Source organism: Cebus imitator, unplaced genomic scaffold, assembly GCF_001604975.1.
Source record: "Cebus imitator isolate Cc_AM_T3 unplaced genomic scaffold, Cebus_imitator-1.0 Scaffold125, whole genome shotgun sequence".
Taxonomy (NCBI): Eukaryota; Metazoa; Chordata; class Mammalia; order Primates; family Cebidae; genus Cebus; species Cebus imitator.
Window position 1 is genome coordinate 3,146,756 of NW_016107440.1, and position 16,768 is coordinate 3,163,523.

At 45.7% G+C, this 16,768-nt stretch overlaps 1 non-coding gene across 1 annotated transcript; it reads right to left on the minus strand.

The window, feature by feature from the left end:
- Positions 1–11,334: 11,334 nt before the first annotated feature.
- On the minus strand, positions 11,335–11,441 carry LOC119472985. The gene has a single exon (XR_005202154.1). It is a non-coding gene; the product is annotated as a U6 spliceosomal RNA (small nuclear RNA).
- Between the last annotated feature and the right edge of the window lie 5,327 nt (positions 11,442–16,768).

Genomic DNA, 16,768 nt, shown 5'->3' on the forward strand with positions numbered 1-16,768 from the left:
ACAGGGTTTCACCATGTTAGCCAGGCTGGTCTTGAACTCCTGACCTCAGGTGATCTGCCTGCCTTAGCCTCCCAAAGTGTTGGGATTACAGGCATGAGCCACTGCATGCGGCCCTTGTCTCACATTTTGAAAATACAACTTTATAGACAATATTTAATTACCTGCCTGTAATCCCAGCACTTTAGGAGGCCAAGGCGGGAGGATCTCTTGAGTCCAGTCCAGAAGTTCAAGACCAGCCTGAGCAGCATAACAAGACCTCTGTCTCTACGAGTAATAAAAAAATTTGCCCAGCTTAATTATGCACGTCTGTGGTCCCCCCTACTAGGGAGGCTGAGGAGGGAGGATTACTCGAACCCAGGAGTTTGAGGCTGTGGTAAACTATGATCGTGTCCCTGCCCCCAGTCAGGGCAACAGAGCAAGACCTTGTCTCAATAATAATAACAATAATAATAATAATAATACTTGTTTATAGCTGGCAGCCAGACAGCCATCTTACAAGCACATGTCTAAGGAGACTATTTCCTTCCATTTTTATAAAGTCTAATATCTTATTAAGTAATCCTGCCACTTTGAGGAAACTAACAAATGACCAAAACTCTCATAATGAAAGCCTCAATGTCACAGGTAAGCAAGCCACACTCCTTTTTAGCGATGTGGCATATAAGGTGTGCAGGACATTGCATAAGGAAGATCTTTTTTATTGTCTTTGGTAAGAAGTATAAAGATGGAATGAAATTTTCCAAAATTTACAAGTGTACTATTTGCCGTATATGCAAATAGACCAGCAAGGCCCAGTTTATATTTGGATAATATATCAATACTAACTATATACCAATAACTTTGTTTTATGTTTTCTATAGTTTCATTAAAATCCTCACAGAAATCAAGAGGATGATTTGAAATTTGATTTTTTTTGTTGTTGTTAGTTTTTATTGGTAAAAGTACCTAAGAAGTAGAGAAAACAGGCTGGGCATGATGGCTCATGACTGTCTTCCCAGCACTTTGAGAGGTTGAGGCAGGCAGATCCCTTAGGTCAGGAGTTCAAGACCAGCCTGGCCAACATGGTGAAACCCCATCTCTACTAAAAAATACAAAAATTAGCAGGGTGTGGTGGTGGGAGGCTGAGGCAGGAGAATTGCTTGAACCCGGGAGGCAGAGGTTGCAGTGAGCCCAGATCGCACCATTGTACTCCAGCTTGGGGCACAAGAGTGAGACTTTGTCTTAGGAAAAAAAAAAAAAAAAGTAGAGAGGATATTTTGTCATTGTTGGGGAGGAAAAACCTTCCCTCTGCTGTCTTATATTCAGTAACTGAGGTGTGATAATTAAATGAACAAAAGACAGTTTAACAGGAAAAAAGATAAAATTTTTGTTTAACAGTTATAGACACAGCATTTACAGAAAGGAAATGAGACTCAAAGAAGCAGTTGGACTTGGGGGCTTATATACCATTTTCACAAGGAAAAAAGTCCTTTGAGCTACAGCTGCTAGGTAAAAATAGAATAAAATAAATAAAAACAAAGCAGTTTGGGCTTCAAGGGACAATCATAAGAAGTAATTAGAAATATATGGGGGCTGGCCGGGCACGGTGGCTCAAGCCTGTAATCCCAGCACTTTGGGAGGCCGAGGCGGGTGGATCACGAGGTCAAGAGATCGAGACCATCCTGGTCAACATGGTGAAACCCCGTCTCTACTAAAAATACAAAAAATTTAGCTGGGCATGGTGGTGTGTGCCTGTAATCCCAGCTACTCAGGAGGCTGAGGCAGGAGAATTGCCTGAACCCAGGAGGCGGAGGTTGCAGTGAGCCGAGATCGCGCCATTGCACTCCAGCCTGGGTAACAAGAGCGAAACTCTGTCTCAAAAAAAAAAAAAAAAAAAGAAATATGTGGGGGAACTGAGTGGGTACAGTGGCTCATGCCTGTAATCCCAGCACTTTGGGAGGCTGAGGCAGGTGGATCACCTGAGGTCAGGAGTTCGAGACCAGCCTGACCAATATGGTGAAACCCCTGTCTCTACTAAAAATACAAAAATTAGCAGGGCGTGGTGGTGGGCACCTGTAATTCCAGCTACTTGGGAGGCTGAGGCAGGAGAATCGCTTGAACCTGGGAGGCCGAGGTTGCAGTGAGCAGAGATCGTGCTATTGCACTCCATGTTGGGAGACAGTGAGACTCTGTTTCAAAACAGTAACAAAAACAACAACAACAGAAATATATGGGGGAACTAATGGAAGATAAGGGTTTCATTAGTAAGGTCTGTTTATGCAAACTGTTCTTAATATCTTCTCCCTGTGTCCAGTGATCAATACGCTCTTCTCTTTGGAGGAGAAGGGAGAGTTACCTGTCTCAAGGGGAAATACATGCCTTATTTTTAGACAGATGGGAGGAGGACAGAGAGCCTTTCCTGCATCTGCTGTTTCTCATTTGCCTTCAGCTCAAAAGAATCAATATGCCAAAGTGGCATTTTCTGGTCTCCTTCATTGTGACTGTTGTTGGTATGATCTAACCCATTCTTGGATATACTGATGTTTCATAGAGCAGTCAAGGGAATGATATGATAATATGTGTTCCTTAGCATGGTATGCTCAAGCTAATTCTTTATTTTTTGAGACAGAGTCTTACTCTGTTGCCCAGGCTGGAGTGCAGTGGTGCCATCTTGGCTCACTGCAACCTCTGCCTCCTGGGTTCAAGTGATTCTGCTGCCTCAGTCTCCCAGTATTAGCTGGGATTACAGACGCCCGCCACCACACCTGGCTAATTTTTGTATTTTTAGTAGAGATGGGGTTTTACCATGTTGGTCAGGCTGGTCTCAATCTCCTGACCTCAGGCGATCAGCCTGCCTCGGCCTCCCAAAGTGCTGGGATTACAGGCATGAGCCACCACGCCCAGCCACTCAAGCTAAGTCTAATTCATGAGCCATCACTTTCCACTGAGCATATTGGTGTCTTTTTTTTTCCCCTCACCCAGGCTGGAGGGCAGTGGCGCCATTAGGGCTTACTGCAGGCTTGAACTCCTAGACCCAAGTGATTCATTGCCTCAGCCTCCCTGCAGCTGACACAGGTGTGCACCATCCTGCCTGGCTAATCTTTTTATTTTTTTTACAGATAGGGTCTTGCTATGTTGCCCAGGCTGTCTCAAATTCTTGGCCTCAAATGATTGCACTTTGGCCTCTCAAAGTGCTGGGATTATACATGTGAGCCACCACACTCAGCCTTTTTGGTGTCTTTTGAAGAAACAGAAAAACTTTTGGCCAGGTGAAGCCGAGGCAGGAGGCTAAGGTGGAAGGCCAAGCTGGGAGGATCTCTTGAGCCCAGGAGTGCAAGACCAGCCTAGGCAACGTAGCAAGACTCTGTTTCCACAAAAAAAATAAAAGTATTAATGGGGCATAGTGGTGCCCACCTGTAGTCCCAGCTACTAGGAGGCTGAAGAAGGAGGATGGCTTGAACCTAGGAGTTTGAGACTGCAGTGAGCCGTGATCACGCCACTGCACTCCAGCCTGGGTGACAGGGTGAGACCGTGTCTAAAAAACAAAAGCCCAAAAAACCTTTTGATTGAGAAAGACTTGCCTGTCTCACCACAGACTTGTGAGATCTCTTGTCCGCCACACCCACCCACGATCGTCCGCACCTGTGGAGTGTGTGCTGCTTCTGCTCTTTGCTTCCTTAATCAGGCACTCCTGTCTAGCCGTCATTAAAATAACACAGTTGCCTAGCCTTCCTTTTCAGTAACCACTGGGTCATGCTGGCATTGACATTATAATTTGAACTTGCAGAAAACCTGATCATGATATTCAATGTGTTAATGATTAAAGTACCTTATTTCAATACAAACAAAGCACAGCAGTTACTCCAGAGGCAAAGGCAGAGCCAGACTGTCAACGCTCACAACACTCAACAGTGACAAAGCATGTGAGTTGTGCACTGAAGTCCTATCATGCCCAGCAAGAGACAGCAGCCCTTGTCCCTAATAATAGCGTCCATTATTGGGAACTGCAAATCAGTATCAGGGGCAATGACCATGGAAGGTGGACAGTCTGTGAACTAACTGCTGGACACCGAAACTAGTGTTGCTTTCAACCACGATTTGTCGAGAGCCATACAAGTTTTGTACTTCTCCACCGCCTTCCACATTCATTGCTGAAAACTGGACTTGTGTCCTGCGGAGGAGTCTTGTGAAATTTGGAACTGTAACTGCTGAAACCACACAGGCACAGGCCCTGTGAACAACACACTTTCGGATCTTTGTGGTAGAAGTAGATACTGGTGCGACTTTTCATTTTGCTTGTTTTTTCAGATGGAGTCTTGCTCTGCCATCCAGGCAAGAGCACAGTGGCACAATCTCGACTCACTGCAGCCTCTATCTCCCAGGTTCAAGCAATTGTCCTGCCTCAGCCTCCCGGGGAGCTGGGATTACAGGTGCCGGCTGCCACACCCCGCTAATTTTTGTATATTTAGTAGTCACGGGGCTTCACCACTGTTGGCCAGGCTGGTCTTGAACTCCTGACCTCAGGTGATTTGCCTGCCTCGGCCTCCCAAAGTGCTGGGATTACAGGCGTGAGCCACCTGCCTGGCCTAGTGCATCTTTTCTGGGGAGCAACTTGAATGTGCATTTCAAGAGGCTTAAACATATTTATACCTTTGAGCCAGTAATACCACTTCTAGGAAATTTATCCTAATGAAATAATTAAAGAAGTTCCTAAACATTTGTAACTATGGTTAGTTGGCTGGGTTTTATTTATAACATTCGAAAATTGAAAATCGCTTAAATTTTCAACAATAGGGAAATAAACTGTGATTATATATGTCAGTTTTTTAACAATGGGATACAGCCATTAGGTGCAGTCCTTTTGTTTTATGTTGCATACCCTTCTAATGAATAAATGCAGTCCTTAAACTCATGTTTTTACACCTTAGAACTTATTTGTTATTATTATTATTTTTTCAGACATGGAGTCTTGCTCTGTCACCCAGGCTGGAGTGTAGTGGCAAAATCTCAGCTCACTGCAACCTCTGCCTTCTGGGTTCAAGCAATTTTCCTGCCTCAGCCTCCCAAGTAGCTGGGATTCCAGGCACCTGCCACCACATCCAGCTACTTTTTGTATTTGTAGTAGACACAGGGTTTCACTGTGTTGGCCAGGCTGGTCTCGAACTCCTGTCCTTGTGATCCACCCACCTTTGCCTCCCAAAGTGCTGAGATTACAGGTGTGAGCCACTGCCTCCAGCCTATTCTTTTTTTTTTTTTTTTAAGAGATAGGGTCTTGCTCTGTCACCCAGGCTGGAGTACAGTGGCACTATCACAACTCACTGTAGCCTGGAACTCCTGGGCTCAGAGGATCTTCCTGCCTCAGCCCCCTAAGTAGCTGGGACTGTAGGTGTGCACACTTGACTAATTTTTTTTTTTTCGAGATCGACTCTCACTCTGTTGCCCAGGCTGGAGTGCAGTGGTGTGATCTCAGCTCACTGCAACCTCTGCCTCCTAGGTTCAAGTGATTCTTGTGCCTCAGCCTCCGGAGTAGCCAGGACTACAGGTGTGAGCCACCATGCCCAGCTAATTTTTGTATTTTTAGTAGAGTCAGGGTTTCACCATGTTGGATAGGCTGTTCTCGAACTCCTGACCTCAGGTGATCCACCCACCTTGGCCTCCCAAAGTGCTGGGATTACAGGCGTGAGCCACTGTACCTGGCTAACTAATTTGTATTTTATAGAGAGCTGGTCTCTATAAAAAACAAATTAGGGTGGTCAGCTATTTTAACTGTGCTATTTTAATGACAGGTGGAAGAACGGGGTGCCTGATTAAGGAGGCAAATAGCAGAAACAGCACAAACTCCACAGGTGCAGAAAATCATCATGGGTGGGGTGTGGTGCATAGCAGATAAGGCACATATAGAAGGTAAGTGGAAGCTGGTGACCTGTAAGGCCCCAGTGGCTGAGGTCAGGGGCTGGTGGGGACGAGGGGGTTTAGAACTACAAAATGAAAGCTCCAGTTTGCGAAAGCTGAGAAGCTAGAGCCTATCAGGGTGGCACTCAGGGGGTGCAGCACCAAGGACCAAAGGAAAAAAAATCAATCACTGCCATTCTGGAACCATCAAAGAGCCCAGACCCATGAAAGGGCCCAGAACGCGAACTTCCAGCCCCAGCCAAGGAGTAACTAGGTCACCGAAAGTCCCAAACTGGTTCTCCGTCCAGGATGTTATCAGTAAGCCATAAACGGGATCAAGAATCCAGGAAGTTATAAGGGCGGGTCAAGGTGTGTTTGTGGCCTGATTTGAAGACAAGGCTTGTTTGCCTTAGAAGGTATGTCTGTACAATTGCTTCAGGGCAGGAACTGGGGTGGGTGAGTTCAGCCTATCCCAGGCAAACAGGGCCCAGGAGAAAGAACCTGAGAACTGTGTGGTTGCAGAGGAGTTGGACAGATGAAGGCCCAGGTATCAAGAAGCAGAGGTGACAACAGCACCACTCAACACTGGCTGCACGTTTGACTCACCTGGGAGCTTAAAAAAAAAAACCAAACCCAGTGCTCAGCCACGACCCAGACCTATTAGATTGGAATTTCTGGGGGTTGGGCCCAGGCGCTGGTGTATTTTTAAAGGCCCCAGGCGATTTTAACAGGCAGCCGGGACTGGAAACCACTGCATTCTGGGTAGGTTTTCAGAGCTGCTCACTAAGAAGTTCATTCTGATGGATTCATTTTCTGTGACCAGCTAGTAATTACAAAATAAGCTTTACAAAAATAGCATTTAAAGAAACATTTAAACAATCCACAATGTGCTTCTTAAACAGAGATAAAATAAATCCTCCTAGATTTCACCACTATACAACTCATCCATGTAACCAAAAACCACTTGTACACCAAAAGCTATTTACAATTAAAACTATATATATATATATATATATATATATATATATATATAAAGGTGTATATGCCAAGGCAAATCTAAAAAAAAAGAAAGAAAATAAATTAGCAATAAAGCTCCTTCTAGGTTTAAAAGGAAAAAAGAATTCTACTTAAGCTAAGAAATTGGGGTTTTATCCACGTAAAAGAGGACCTTGGAAGATTTTTTCATTCATTCATTCATTCATTCATTCTGAGACAGGGTCTCGCTATGTTGCGCAGTCTGGTCTTGAACTCCTGAGCTCAAAGGATCCTCCTACCTTAGCCTCCAGGTAGCTGGGGCCACAAGCACGCATCACCATGTCCAGCTTCTGAGAGATTTTGATCAAAAGAGTGATGGAAAAAAAAGTGAAAACGTAGGAAGAGTAATCAGACATTGAGGTATAAGTCAGTTTTGTTCAACAAACATTTACTAATAATAGTGGCTTAGCTGGGTGTGGTGGTGCATGCCTGTGGTCCCAGCTACTTGGGAGGCTGAGGCAGGAGGATTGCTTGAGCCTAGGAGGTAGAGGCTGTAGTGAGCTGTGTTCAGTCACTGCCCTCTGGCCTGGGTGGCAAAGCAAGACCCTGTCTCAAAAAAAAAAAAAAAAAAAAAAGTGTTGCGGGGGCAGGCCAAGCGGCCCACACCTGTAATCCCAGCACTTTGGGAAGCAGAGGCGGGCGGATCAGGTGAGGTCAGGAGTTCAGGACCAGCTTGGCCAACATGGCAAAACTTTATCTCTACTAAAAATACAAAAATTAGCCAGGCATGGTGGTGGGTGGTTGTAATCCCAGCTACTTGGGAGGCTGAGGCAGGAGAATCGCTTGAACCTGGGAGGTGGAGGTTGCAGTGAGCTGAGATTGCACCACTATACTCCAGCCTGGGTGGCAGAGCCAGACTCTGTCTCAAAAAAAAAAAAAAAAGTGACTAGCATTTATTAAAGACAGCCCTGTGACAAAAACAGTCTTATTCAACCCTGCCAAGTCTTTTTTTTTTTTTTGAGATAGGTTCTCGCTCTGTCACCCAGGCTGGAGTGCAGTGGTGCCATCATAAGGTTACTGCAGCCTTCGTCTCCCAGGATCAAGTGATCCTCCCACCTCAGCCTCCCAAGCAAATTTTTTTGTTTAAAGCTTGCCCAGGCTGGTCTCAAACTCCTGAGCTTGAGCTTTGTGTTTTTTCTTTTTCAGAAACAGGGTCTCACTCTCTTGACCAGGCTGGTCTTGAGCTCCTCAAATGATCAATGATCCTCCTTTCTTGGCCTCCCAAAGTGCTGGGATTACAGGTGTAAGCCACTGTCCCCGCCCACAGTTTATAACTGTAATTTATCTTTCAGTTGTTCTCCCTGATCAAACCAAGCCCAGGATATGGAAGTGGCTGAGGTGATCAAATCTCTGACGGCCTCCACAGATGGACTTCTTCCAATACGGCGCCAGGATCATCCCAGAGGACAGCTGCCTTCCCAATGGATCCTGAGCAGGTGGATGGCCTTGTGGGTGGGCTCACTGCTGAGGGCTGGCCTGAGAGACGTCAGAAGGCCAGGAAAGCAACCTTCATAGGAGCCTCTTCCACCTTCCTCCTGTGAAGGGAGCCTGTATCTGAATAGAAGCCATGCCTACAGCATCACTGTTGTAAAAGCTGATGTTGCTGGGTCAGCCGAAGCATGACTTGCTAACGAGCCCTCTCACAGGCGTTCATCTTGCTTATTCAGAAATGACTATTTCACAGCTTCCTGCCCTGGAAATTTGTTTCCACCCAGCTGATTGAGTCACACCACTGTGGATGAGCGCTCTTGGGTAATTCTTCTGTAAAACGTTTTTTTTTTTTTCTTATGGTAAAATGTACATATCATAAAATTGACCATTTTAACCTTTTATTTTTGAGACTGGGTCTTGTTTTGTCGCCCAGGCTGGAGTGCAGTTATGCGGTCACGGCTCACCTCACTGCAGCCTCCACCTCCCAGGCTCAAGTAATCCTCCCACCTCAGCCTCCTGAATGTCTGGACCACAGGCATGTACCACCACACCTGGCTAATTTTTTTATTTTTATTTTTTGTGGGGATAAGGTCTTGCTATGTTGTCAAGGCTGGTCTTGAACTCCTAGCTCAAGTCATCCTCCCACCTCAGCCTCCCAAAGTGCTGGGATTACAGGTGTGAGCCACCACATCCAGCCCATTTTAACCATTTTTAAGTGTATAATTCAGTGGTACTAAGAACATAATATTTTTAAAGATACTTTATACCCTGGACTGAAAGATTTGACCACCCTTTGTCATGCCTAGTTTCTAAACCGTTGTTCTTGAGAGCTCCAGGCCATTCTAGAACCCAAGAGTCCTGCCATCAGAAGGGACTTTTAAAGGGCTTTTTTTTTTTTTTTTATCCATGCTTTTTTTGGAATTATATAAATTTTTGAGTCTCTTTATCTACTTATAATCTCTCCTATGAAAACACATTTATTTTTAGATTAACAAGTCCATAAATTACAACACAAAGAATGAATTCCAACGTAAACTATGGGCTTGAGTTAACAATGATGTGTTAAACTGCTTCATCAAGGCCGGGCGCGATGGCTCAAGCCTGTAATCCCAGCACTTTGGGAGGCCGAGGCAGGTGGATCACGAGGTCAAGAGATCGAGACCATCCTGGTCAACATGGTGAAACCCCATCTCTACTAAAAATACAAAAAATTAGCTGGGCATGGTGGTGCGTGCCTGTAATCCCAGCTACTCAGGAGGCTGAGGCAGGAGAATTGCCTGAACCCAGGAGGCGGAGGTTGCAGTGAGCCGAGATCGCGCCATTGCACTCCAGCCTGGGTAACATGAGTGAAACTCCGTCTCAAAAAAATAAAAAAATAGAAAAATAAACTGCTTCATCAGTTGTAACAAATGTCCCACTCTACAGCAAGCCAAGCCCTTAGTAACAGAGGAAACTCTGTGATGGGAGGGGTTAATATGGGAGCGCTCTGTATATTCTGCTCAATTTTTCCATAAACCTAAAATAGCTCTAAATAATAAAGTGTAGTAATTAGAGAAAAAACACTGACGTTAATGAATTTCCCAAATAAGTCTTCTCTGCTTCTCTTTGAAACATGCTGCCGTCCTTTTTTCTTTTCTTTCTTTCTTTTTTAAACAGAGTCTTGCTCTGTCACCCAGGCTGGAGTGCAGTGGCGCCATCTCAGCTCACTGCAACCTCCACCTCCTGGGTTCAAGTGATTCTCCTGCCTCAGCCTCCCAAGTAGCTGGTATTACAGGCCCACGCTACTATGCCTGGCTAATTTTTGTATTTTTAGCAGACATGAGGTTTTGCCATGTGGGCCAGGCTGGTCTCAAACTCCTAATCTCAGGTGATCTGTCTGCCTCAGCCTCCCAAAGGGCTAGATTACAGGTGTGAGCCACCACACCTGGCCTCTTTTTTTTTTTTTTAAATAGACAAAGTCTTGCTGTGACCCAGGCTGGAAGTGCAGTGGTTCAATCACAGCTCACTGCAGCCTCAACCTCCTGGGCACAAGTGATCCACTCATGTTAGCATCCTGGAGTACTGGGACTACAGGTACATGCCACCATGCTCATGTGATTTTTTTTTATATGTATGTATGTATGTATATATGTATGTATTTTTTGAGACAGAGTTTTATTCTTGTTGTCCTGGGTGGAGTGCAGTGGCATGATCTCTGCTCACTGCAACCTCCGCCTCCCAGGTTCAAGTGACTCTCCTGCCTCAGCCTCCAAGTAGCTGGGATTACAGATGCACACCACCATGCCTGAATAATTTTGTATTTTTAGTGGAGATGGGGTTTCATGATGTTGGCCAGGCTAGTCTTGAACTCCTGACCTTAGGTGATCCACCTGCCTTGGCCTCTGAAAGTGCTGGGATTACAGGTGTGAGCTGACACACCTGGCCTTTTTTTGTTTTTTAAGAGGCAGCTGCCATCCTTAATCGTTTGTAGCTGAGTCCTACCTGGAACATTTTTATTTGGCTTTCCTGTCTCACTTAAAGGAAGAAAACATTAATAATACTATATTCCTGCCTGGCCATGGTGGCTCACTCCTGTAATCCCAGCACTTTGGGAGGCCAAGTCATGGGGGATCACTTGAGGTCAGGAGTTCGAGACCATCCTGGCCAACATGGTGAAACCCCTCTCTACTAAAAATACAAAAAAAAAATTAGGTGGGTGTGGTGGTGGGGCCTGTAGACCCAGCTACTTGGGAGGATGAGACAGGAGAATTGCTTGGATCTGGAGGTGGTGGTTGCAGTGAGCCAAGATGGTGCCTCTGCACTCCAGCCTGGGCAAGAGAGTGAGACTCTGTCTCAAAAAAAAAATTAAAAAAAACTGCTACATTTCTTTTTTTTTAAATTTTTTTTGGAGGAGGAGGTGGAAATGGGTTTGGAAGTAGGAACATTCCTTAACAGGATCAGTGACTTCACTTACAGGAGTGTCACTTTCTCCACAGTCTTGGATATTAGAAAACGGAAGAAAATGTGGAACGCTTCACGAATTTGCGTGTCATCCTTGTGCAGCGGCCGTGCTAATCTTCTCTGTATTGTTCCAATTTTAGTATATGTGCTGCCAAAGTGAGCACAAAAGAACTGCTACATTTCTTAACAAAAACCTGCTTGGAGTGTGAACATTCCCTTTCTAAACGGATACTCTTTTTCTGTCTGGTTTGCTTCCTCTTTAGCTCATTATCTATTTCATCGTTGGATCTGAAGTCTCTGCCAATCATGCCGTGGGATCTGTCACTATGCTCTCTACGCCATGGACGCAACTGCAATGGTACTCCTTACTCCTCCTCTCTTTGAAAGGTGGGGGGATAGTGGTTTCCTCTGTAAGCACTCTCCTAACCCCTTCCTTACCATGCTGTTAACTTCCTAATTCCAAATCTTTACAACTGGATTTAAGAAACTCCCGAAGCCATTTCTCACTACCTCCTTTTGGAAAGCAAGCTATTTCCACCAATCTTCCAAACGACAGGGAGGGCCTGGATTCGAAAGGAATGTACCTCATCACGGCCCATGCAGTTGAGGGCCAGGTGGAGGTCAGCCTGGGGCTGGTGGGGGCAGGGATAGTGGACATGCTCAGGTCACTCTGAAGAGGATGCAGAGACTCCTGGGACATTTGGTCCCACACCAGATAAGCCGGGGTCAGCAAGGTTTCAGACAGATGAGGCCGATCACATAGCAAGGGGAACGTCCAGGCAAATGGTTTAGATCTGCCAAACCCTGCAGCCTTTGAAAGATACACCCCAGCTGTGCTAGAAGGTGAGGAGAGATTACCATCGGCAGACCACAGACCAGCAGGACCCAGAGAAAAAGCCAAAGCAATTTTGTATCTTCCGTATCACTTCGACTTTCAGGTTTACACAGGCAGCTGCAGCGGGTGTCCTGAAGTTTTTCTGTTTGGGTTTTGCCCTCTTCAGTCTCCGCCTGGGCTCTCTTGCCTGTGAAATTTCTTCCTCCTGTCCGCCCCCACAGGTGGAGCACCCTCTTGGCACTGGGCACAGCTGCTGATCTGGGATCAAACTAGAACATCCAGCCTGTAATCCCAGCATTTTGGGAGACCGAGGTGGCTGGATCACTTGAGGTCAGGAGTTCGAGACCAGCCGGGACAACATGGCAAATCCAGTCTTTACTAAAAATAAAGCAGCAATTAGCCGGGCATGTAGCTACTTGGGAAGCTGGGGCAGAAGAATCACCTGAACCTGGGAGGTGAAGGTAGTAGGGAACTGAGATCACACCACTGCACTCCAGTCTGGGCAACAGAGCGAGACTAACTCTAAAAAAAAAAAAAAAAAGAAGAAGAAGCAGAGAAGCAAACCATAGCCTTGCCGATGTTAACTTGCTAATATTAATCTCCTTTCATGGCATAATTGAAATGATGTATTTATGATGTATTTTATGATAAAAGGCCACTTTCTCACCAGGAAGGGAAGACAGGAGGATAGAAAATCCCCTCCCAGCTTATGCACGAGTCAGCTGTAACGGTAGTCATTTATGTCGGAGGCGTGGTTGGCACCACCCCAAAGAGCAGAACCTTCTGGGCCCAAAAGAGCCAGGATTAGAGAAAGTCCAGCTTTCCCAGGGTGGACCTGATCTCCGTTCCCTAACCAAGTCTTTGTATTTGGCTGAGGGGAGGGCTGCCATTCTCCAGATATATTTGGTAGGGGGCAGTCCATGATGCTGGTAGACTAGGTGGGGGCAGGGAGACCCCAATTCATCATCATAGGTTTTGAGTCTGCGAGTCTACCACTCTCTGGGCCAGTGCAGGGGAGCACCTACCCCCTACCTGTACCTACCTGCAGATAGCTAGGAAGGGATGGGGTGTGTGTGTGTGTGTGTGTGTGTGTGTGTGTGTGTGTATGTGTGTGTGTGTGTGTGTGTGTATGTGTCTGTGACATTCTTACTTGGTCCTCATTCTCACATCTCCTACAACCATTTATTTTATTTTTATTTATTTATTTATTGAGATGGAGTCTCGCTTTGTGGCTCAGGCTAGAGTGCAGTGGTGCAATCACAGCTCACTGCAACCTCTGCCTCGCAGGTTCAAGTGATTCTCCTGCCTCAGCCTCCTCAGCAGTTGAGACCACAGGTGCATGCCATCACACCCGGCTAATTTTTGTATTTTTAGTAGAGAGGGGTTTCACCATGTTATTTATTTATTTATTTTTTTGAGATGGAGTCCCACTCTGTCACCTAGCCTGGAGCGCAGTGGCACAATCTTGGCTCACTGCAGCCTCTGCCTCCTGGTCAAGCAATTCTCCTGCCTCAGTCTTCTGAGTAGCTGGGACTACAGGCACGTGCCACCACGCCCTGCTAAATTTTTGTATTTTTAGTAGAGAGGGGTTTCACCATGTTATTTATTTATTTATTTTTTTGAGATGGAGTCCCACTCTGTCACCTAGCCTGGAGCGCAGTGGCACAATCTTGGCTCACTGCAGCCTCTGCCTCCTGGTCAAGCAATTCTCCTGCCTCAGTCTTCTGAGTAGCTGGGACTACAGGCACGTGCCACCACGCCCTGCTAAATTTTTGTATTTTTAGTAGAGATGGGGTTTCAGTGTGTTAGCGGGGATGGTCTTGACCGCCTGACCTCATGATCTATCCACCTCGGCCTCCCAAGGTGCTGGGATTACAGGTGTGAGCCACTGCGCCTGGCCACCACGTTAGCCACGCTGGTCTCGAACTCCTGACCTCAGGTGATTCTCCTGCCTCAGCCTCCCAAAGTGCTGAAATCACAGGTGTGAGCCACCACGCCCGGCCTCATACAACCATTTACATTATGCAGTTCTCATCATGTCCTAAATAAGCAATGATCATATTTCTTGTGATTTTTAAAATAGAACACACCTATCATTGACTTTCCTTCCTCAAATGAAATCATCCATTCTGACATTTTCTAATCATTCTTCAAGATGTTCTCTTGCAAGTTGCCTCTCCTGGTTTCTGAAAATTTTACTTCCACCTGGGTAGGGATTTTAACAGAAATCCCTTTGCCGGCTTCTCTTTTTAATGTGACTAAAGTAGAATGCGAAGTCTTAAAATAGTTCCTCTTTCATCATTTCTAGCCACTCTGCTTTCGGTGGCAATTTTGGGGCTGTTTCAGACTATATCAGCGTAGAGACTGTCGTGAGGTTCCAAGAGGGACATAGGTGGAAGCACTTTGAAACTGGCCACTATGCATTTGTTTTTCACAGAACCATATACATTACTGCCTAAAATTACACATAATCTAATGAAAACCAGCCACAGGGTATAACAATGACTGTTACTGTTTTTCTTTTATTTTTCTTTTTGGAACAGAATCTCACTCTGCCATCCAGGCTGGAGTACAGTGGAACGATCACAGCTCACTGCAGCCTCGCCCTCCCGGGCTCAGGTGATTCTCCCACCTCAGCCTTCTGGGTAGCTGGGACTGTAGGCATGCGCCACCATGCCTGGCTAATTTTTGCATGTTTTGTAGGGTAGCGGATTCACCATGGTGCCTGGGCTGGTCTTGAACTCCTGGGGTCTAGTCACCTGCCCACCTTGACCTCCCAAACTGCTGGGATTATAGGTGTGAGCCACTGCAGTTGGCCTGAATTTTACTGTTTTTCTAATGATAATTTCCAAGCTACTCAGAATACTTTTTCTACTTCATTTTTTAAACCATTTCATTCCCTTTAAACCATTTATTAAAAATGATCCCTGGACTGTCTTACACTTTTACTTTTTTCTTTATTTCTGCTTTGTAATTTTCTTTCTTTTTTTTTTTTAATTTTGAGATGGAGTCTCGCTCTGTCATCCAGGCTGGAGTGCAGTGGCAAAATCTTGGCTCACTGCAACCTCCACCTCCCAGATTCAGGTGATTCTTCTGTCTCAGCCCCCCGAGTAGCTGGGAATACAGGTACGCACCACCACGCCCGGCTCATTTTTGTGTTTTTAGTAGAGATGGGGTTTCAACACATTGGCCAGGCTGTTCTCGAACTCCTGACTTCGTGATCCACCCGCTTTGACCTCCCAAAGTGTTGGGATTACAGGTGTGAGCCATCATGCCCTGCCTGCTTTGTACTTTTCTAATCTACTTCGTTTACTTCTTCTAGGTTTTCTTTTCTTTCTTCCTCATGATGTCACCGAGGCTGGAGTACAGGGGCACAATCACAGGCTCACCGCGGCCTCCACCTCCTGGGCTCCATCAACCCTCCCACTCCAGCCTCCTAAGGAGCTGGGACTTATAGGCATGAGCCACCATACCTAGCTAATTTTTAATGTTGTTTGTAGAGATGGGGGTCTCACTTTGCTACCCAGGTTGGTCTCAAACTCCTAGCCTTAAGCAATCCTCTTGCCTCTACAGCCGGCCTTAATATTTATATATATATATATAGTATATATTATAAATAAATATAAATTATATATTTATATATAATATAGATAAATATTATATATAAATATATATATAAATATATTATAAATAGATATAAATTATATATATATATATATATTACATATATATATATATATATTTTTTTTTTTTTGGACAGAGTCTACCTCTGTTGACCAGGCTGGAGTGCAGTGGCACGATCTTGGCTCACTGCAACCTCCACCTCCTGGGCTCAAGCGATTCTCCTGCCTTAGCCTCTGGAGTAGCTGGGATTACAAGTGTGTGCCACCACGCCCAGCTAATTATTGTATTTTAGTAGAGACGCAGTTTTGCCACATTGGCCAGGCTGGTCTTGAACTCCTGTCCTCATGATCCACCTGCCTTGGCCTCCCAAAGTGCTGGGATTACAGGTGTGAGCCACTACACCCGGCCCATCTAAAGTTTTTTTGAGTCCTTCCTCTTCCTGCTACTACAAAGGTTGTAGACTTCTTAGAACAATGGCTAAAACCTTTTGACAGAGACCCTTACAGAATGGATAGAAAGTTCTGGATTTTCTGTTCAGAAACATACACACACAGGTGGATTTTGTGGATGGTTTCAGGAGGTTCATAGGCCCCCAGCAGCCACCCATAGGTTCCCTAGGTTTAAAACTCCTGCCCTCGAAGAGGTCTGTGACTCAAAATAAGACCTAGAACCGTAACTCCAAGCTGTTCCTCAAGCCCTGTCCCTTCTAGCAAATGTTGGCCCCCCACCCAAAACATCACGCAGACCTGGGTCTCAGTCCTCTCTCCGCTGCCAGCTGTGCGGCGCAGGCAAGTGATGAAGCTGAACATCACTTTCCCCACCTGCCAAATGGAAATGACAATCCCAGCCTAGTGGGCTAGCGTGAGGTCTGATAAAATAACCCGTGTACACACCTCGCACAGTGTCCCGCCAATAATGGAGCTTCCAAACCTCAACACGTCCTGCCTCCTTCCCTTCAGCCTCTTAGCTGTGCCTCGGATCTTACTCCGTCTTCTGGAAGTGGTGTCCGAAGTCATCTATTGAGGATTGTCT